The sequence below is a fragment of the Papaver somniferum genome, chromosome 7 (assembly GCF_003573695.1).
Source record: "Papaver somniferum cultivar HN1 chromosome 7, ASM357369v1, whole genome shotgun sequence".
In the NCBI taxonomy this organism is placed as follows: Eukaryota; Viridiplantae; Streptophyta; class Magnoliopsida; order Ranunculales; family Papaveraceae; genus Papaver; species Papaver somniferum.
The window spans coordinates 112,726,970-112,732,518 of NC_039364.1; the positions used below are offsets into that span (position 1 = coordinate 112,726,970).

The 5,549-nt window shown below is 36.2% G+C and overlaps 1 long non-coding RNA gene across 1 annotated transcript; it reads left to right on the plus strand.

The window, feature by feature from the left end:
- The first annotated feature begins 4,117 nt into the window (after window positions 1-4,117).
- LOC113292904 lies at window positions 4,118-4,837 on the plus strand. The gene is made up of 2 exons (XR_003331941.1): window positions 4,118-4,224; window positions 4,339-4,837. It is a non-coding gene; the product is annotated as an uncharacterized LOC113292904 (long non-coding RNA).
- The last annotated feature ends 712 nt before the right edge of the window (window positions 4,838-5,549 follow it).

Consider the following 5,549-nt stretch of genomic DNA (forward strand, 5'->3'; position numbering starts at 1 on the left):
GGACACCAAGGAATTTCCAAAACCGAAAATATTCTCAAGATATTCATTAAAGCACAAATTCAGTTTTCATAATTCCTGGAAATGCTTTGTCCAAAAATAATGATCGAAATCTCTCAGAAAATCTCTAATTAGTAAATGCACATTACTAATTCTTATTTTCCTAAAAATGAAGTTAATAACCTTAATTAAAAGATTCTTAACTTATTTGTGTTTCGATCCTGGGATTCTCTTCCCTTAGCTATTAAGGAATAACTTTGAACAATTAAAGAAATAAACATTCATAGCACGTGTTCAAAGTATGTCGACATCTTAACTTTGTAAGTTCTCTTTCACACTTACAACCTTGAAACCGATTTGCCACACTTGCAAACAAGTTTAGAATTGGTTCATCTGACTTTCAAGAACTATGCGATTGATCAAATAACATTCAATCACAATCATGGGTTTAACGGTTCTACCAAAACAAGTTTCGGTTCTACATTCCATGTGAGTACTGTGCATAGTCACACTAGCTATCCAAAATTCGGTTGACTAGGTACTAGGATCGGTTCCCCACATATATATGGTATCTAACTTATATGTATTGTACATGTCCATAGGATCGGTTCCCCTTTCTGCTATAAACCTTGTTGCACCTCATACAAGGATCGTTTCCCCTTTGTGATGTACTGCACCTCTTACTAGGATCGGTTCCCCTTTCCCATATTTGGTCAGACATAAAATCACAAACCCGATCATACCATCTCAGGTGATTACTTAAGATCAGTTTTACTAATAAAAGTTATACCACTACATAAGTCAGGCCTTTGTGAAGAGTTTTACCAAGAACACAACAAGTCATGAACGGTTATACTAAATCACACATATTGGTTGTTCATAAGATATGCAATGAATAACAATCCCAATAACGCCTGGCGATTTCCTTTTCGATTCACAAACAAGTTTATGAACTTACTTCCTTAGAACACATGTAAAACATTGTTCCCTAGGATGAAATCCTCACCTCATACCCATACATAATCACAATAACATTCAAATGATTATGGTGATGTCTTATCTACAAAGTTTAATGGTTAAGCAGTAAACCTCGTATTGTATTCCTTAATACTATGTCTATCTAGAGTTCAAATATGCTTCGTAGTTTTGTTTTCAATATGCACGACTTGAAAGATACGTTAGGGAATGAAATAGTTCAAGTCAAATATCACTAACCTCAAGTGGAAGGATGATTGTTGTCGTTGTAGCTCCTTGCTTCTTCACATCTTCAAGTCTTCGCAATACTTTTAAAGTCTCATTATCCTAATACTTTCAAGCTAACCTATACGAAGTTGACTCTAGTACATAATCAGACAACTCTTAACATGAGTTTTGATTCACTAAAATATGACAACCAAACTTGACATACCAACGCTTGGTGGATTCAACTGAGCTATGCTCTAACAAATCTGAATCGATCTTGGCTTTGGAGATGCGATAATAATTACAACTGAATTTGAAGCTGATCTTGATCGAATATCTTCTGTGTTAACCTTCATTACTAAACCTAAAACAATTAAATCTAAAGCAACAAAAACATAAACTAAAGTAGGATAGCTTAGGTTCAGATGATCTCATTGAAGAACCAACACAAGTTTTGCAGCTCGGGGTTGAATATAGACTGCCAACATGCTCTGAATTGTTATCCCACTAACCATACATCCTTCAAGTCGGACTGATACTTTCCCCGATAGAAAACACTGTGCACGCCGAATAAAACGTCGGAATTCTCGCCGGAGAAGACGTCGGAGCATTAAAACTTGCTGAAGAATATTAACTCCACACTTAGAACAAAAAAATAAAGGAGAACGACCCAAACATAACAAACCCATCACTGAGACTATCACATCCCCCACATAAGAAAGAACACAATCAATCCAAATCTTAAAACTAACCCTGATAACCAAGAAAAATCAAATCTATAATTTAGATTGTTAAAACAACTAAGAACATCTAGATCACATAGATTTAAAACATGCCAAAATAAAATTCCATCACCACCATAAACAACGAAAAAAAGAGGTGGAGATGGTTCCAAATCAAGATATGTCGGAGTTGCTTCGTCTTCTTCATAGTTAGGATTGAAAATGGTTGTACGATTTGCTTTCTCTCCTGCGAAAGAGCACCGTCCATTCTTGCATGATCATCCATAGACTCCGAGAGAGAAATCATAAAACTGCGACAAGAACATGACCGGTGATGAAGACGAGTCGGTAACTAATTTTTTTAAAAATTAACAGTAAATGGCAGATCAAGTTGAAATAGAGCTGATTATGGTGCTTGATCTGCTCAGATCCGCTCCAATGGAGCCGATCTGAACAGAAAGAAATCAATCAGTGGAGTTTTTCGTCGAAAAAAGTTTTTGGGGAAAAAAAGAAAGGATAGATGGATAAGTTGTTTGATTGCTACCACTTGGTGGACTGGCAACCAACAAATGTTGCTGCTGAATGAGCAAATGTTTAGTTGGTTGCTAGTCTGTCAAGTAGTTAATTTGTTCTCACCAGATGTAATAATTATTTAAAATTGTTGGTTAATAATTATTTAAATCAATGATTAATATAATGTAATGGTTATTTAAGAATTTAATCGTTAAAATTTATCGATCAAAGAAATAAATAAATAATTAGTATTAATAATATATAATTTGATTTCAATATAAATTAGTATTTTTTATTACATTAGTAGCAACAATAAAAGTTAGAAATTTTCTGTTGTTGTTCATCATCAAGATTCTGGTTCCAAAGGTAAAGACCATGAATATTTCAATCATGTCTAGTCTCAGGTTGAAAATACATGATATTATGTCGCTAACACATATCGTTTTTAATTTTTAATTTTTTTGTGTGTTTCGTACACACCTTTCCCATGCCATAAGTTACCATGACTATCACCATCGGTAGTTGCACCAATAGGAGTATTAAAACTTGATCCAAATCTAAACATCGTGGTATCCGCATTTTATTGTGAACTTTCTCAAAGTGGTGGTCCGCCATTTGTGTAGTTAGCCAATAATAATGGTTCAATTGAATTATTGTTCGGTGACATTTATACTATAATAAGTATAAGTACGATCTATAGACACTAAAACTATTGGGTATCATCGTTCTCCCTTGTGAGGTTATACTTGGTAGCCCCGTGGTATTTCTGGAAAACTTGATAAAGATGACGAAGAAGCTCCATCTATAGGATAATTCATCGAGCATGGTTTTTCTGGAGGAGCTCTGCTAGGAATGATAAAATTATCGCGACCGAACTGCGCAAATGTTGGTAGATTAAGTTCATAGATACGCATATTATGAGTATTGATTTCCAATATTGCATTATAACCTTGCATTTTCATCATATCTTACCCAACTTGCTTTTGGTTGCCCTTGAATGAGTGATTGTACCTTGATGCAGGGGGTTTATGACTTCTACCAACATACTTCGTAACTTGTAAAATAGTCTTTTCCCTAAATTTTGGAAACTGGAAATAAAAGACGATTTATTTACAAATTCAGGTGATGTACCCTTAACCGGCATGACTGACTCAACAGAATGAGTTAGTGACTTACATGACTTAGCCTCTATTGTTCTTACCACTTTCTGTTCATCGTCTTCTCTTATAGGCTTCAACCTGAGTGATGGTTGTGTGGAAGGCATAATTACATTTTTATCCCTGAGATGAGGTGGCTTGTAAATTGTTTTGCTTCTTGTTTGATTTGGAACTTCATCACCGCCCCTAGCTCTAAATTGATCCACCCACTTAGACGAAGATTGATTCGTTGCATGCACTGGATCAAGCAAGATATCTGAGAGGTAGATTGGACTCGCTGGTGGTTGAACGTAGGGATGCACAGAACCGAGCCGAATTGAATGAACCGATCCGAACCGATCCGAAACCGAGCATCCAACGGTCTGTCATAGTTCTTAAAATAAGAACCGTTGATCTCTCGGCTTAGTCTGCGGTTTGACCACAGAAACCGACCGAACCGATTAAACCGATTAACTTAGAGTCGTTGAACTAGATGATAGTTTTAATTTTAGACCTTCGTATATCGTATATAAACCTAATTTAACCTAACCCTAGAAAACTAAATCTCTTTTTCTTTATGGCTTCCTCTTCTCTTCACTTCACTGCCTCTCTGCTCTCACTCCATGTAAACCACTCATAACCACCACCAACTCCAACCTCCATCACCATGACATGTATTCTGCATCATCTTCTTCTTCACAATTTTAGCTCATGATTTTGGTTTTAGTGGTTGAAATTCTGTTTTTGTGATTAGTCTTAAAAAGGGTTTTGATTTGTTTTTGTAACAGGTGTGTGAAGAAATAAATTGGGTTGAGATGAATTTAAGCTATTTTGAAAAGGTTGGAAGATAATTACATCTAAAAGAGGAAAAGGGGGAAAGTGTGATGGAGGATATGGTGGCGGCAATGGCAGTGCCATCCAAAACCAAGAGAGAAAGAATTCAATTCGTTTAAACTTGTTATGATTGATTGCGTCTTTCTTTGGTTAATACCCTAATCTTCATCTTTCTTATTTTCTTTCTTTGTATTTATCTCTTCTGGGGTTTATCATTTTTTGATTTTTTGATTGATAGAATCACAACTCTTAAGTTGATAACTGATACGGCTGATTTGATATTTAATACTTCTAAAGCAAATTAGTTTCTGCTAGAGTCGTTTGTTAGGACAAGAAGTGGATAATAAGGGATGAGGACCTGAAGAATCTTTGCATAAGATGGTTGTTGTAATGTAAATTTTGATACATAACTTAAGATGGATGAATCCAATACAGTTGATTTTTTTCCTTTGATTTTTTTTAGAAACCGTAAAAAAAAAACCGTGTCAACATAGATCGGTTTTAAACCAAACCGATTCAAACACAGTTCAGTTACGGTTTTGAAAGTGAAAACCGTAGCATACACGGTTCAGTCGACGGTTTTGCCCGAAAACCGCACCGACCGACCGATGTGCACCCCTAGTTGAACGGGATAAGACAAGATCTCTGAAATATGAACAGGCCTAATGGGTGCTGCCCGCTTTCGTAGAAGGTCAGAGATATGCACATGCTCTGCCGGATATCGATTAAGATTTGGCTCGTTCCTCGGTTGCTCAACTCCATAATAATCTTCCATTAATTCATACAAAACAATAGGACGATTAGTTGAATTAAACGAATTCACAGTTTGTACCTGATCCGCGAAGAGCTCACTAATGTGAACAGGTCGATTGACAGCAAATTCTTGCTTGTATATTTAGTCGGCTAAATTTGTATGGTTTTCTGCCAAGACAAAATTGATCTTGGGTTCCCTTTTATGATATGGTAATGTGTGCTTTGCCTTTGTTTGAGGACGTCCATATCTTCCCTGATTCCAATTCTGGCTCTGCCCCTGGTGTGGTCCTACGGGTGATGCAATTACTGATGCAACTGGCACATTATTCACTTGATTTTCATCTGTAAATGTGTCCATTTCGCAATTATTCCCATTAGAGTCCTCCGGGTTGGTCAATCTTGTCATTCTGCT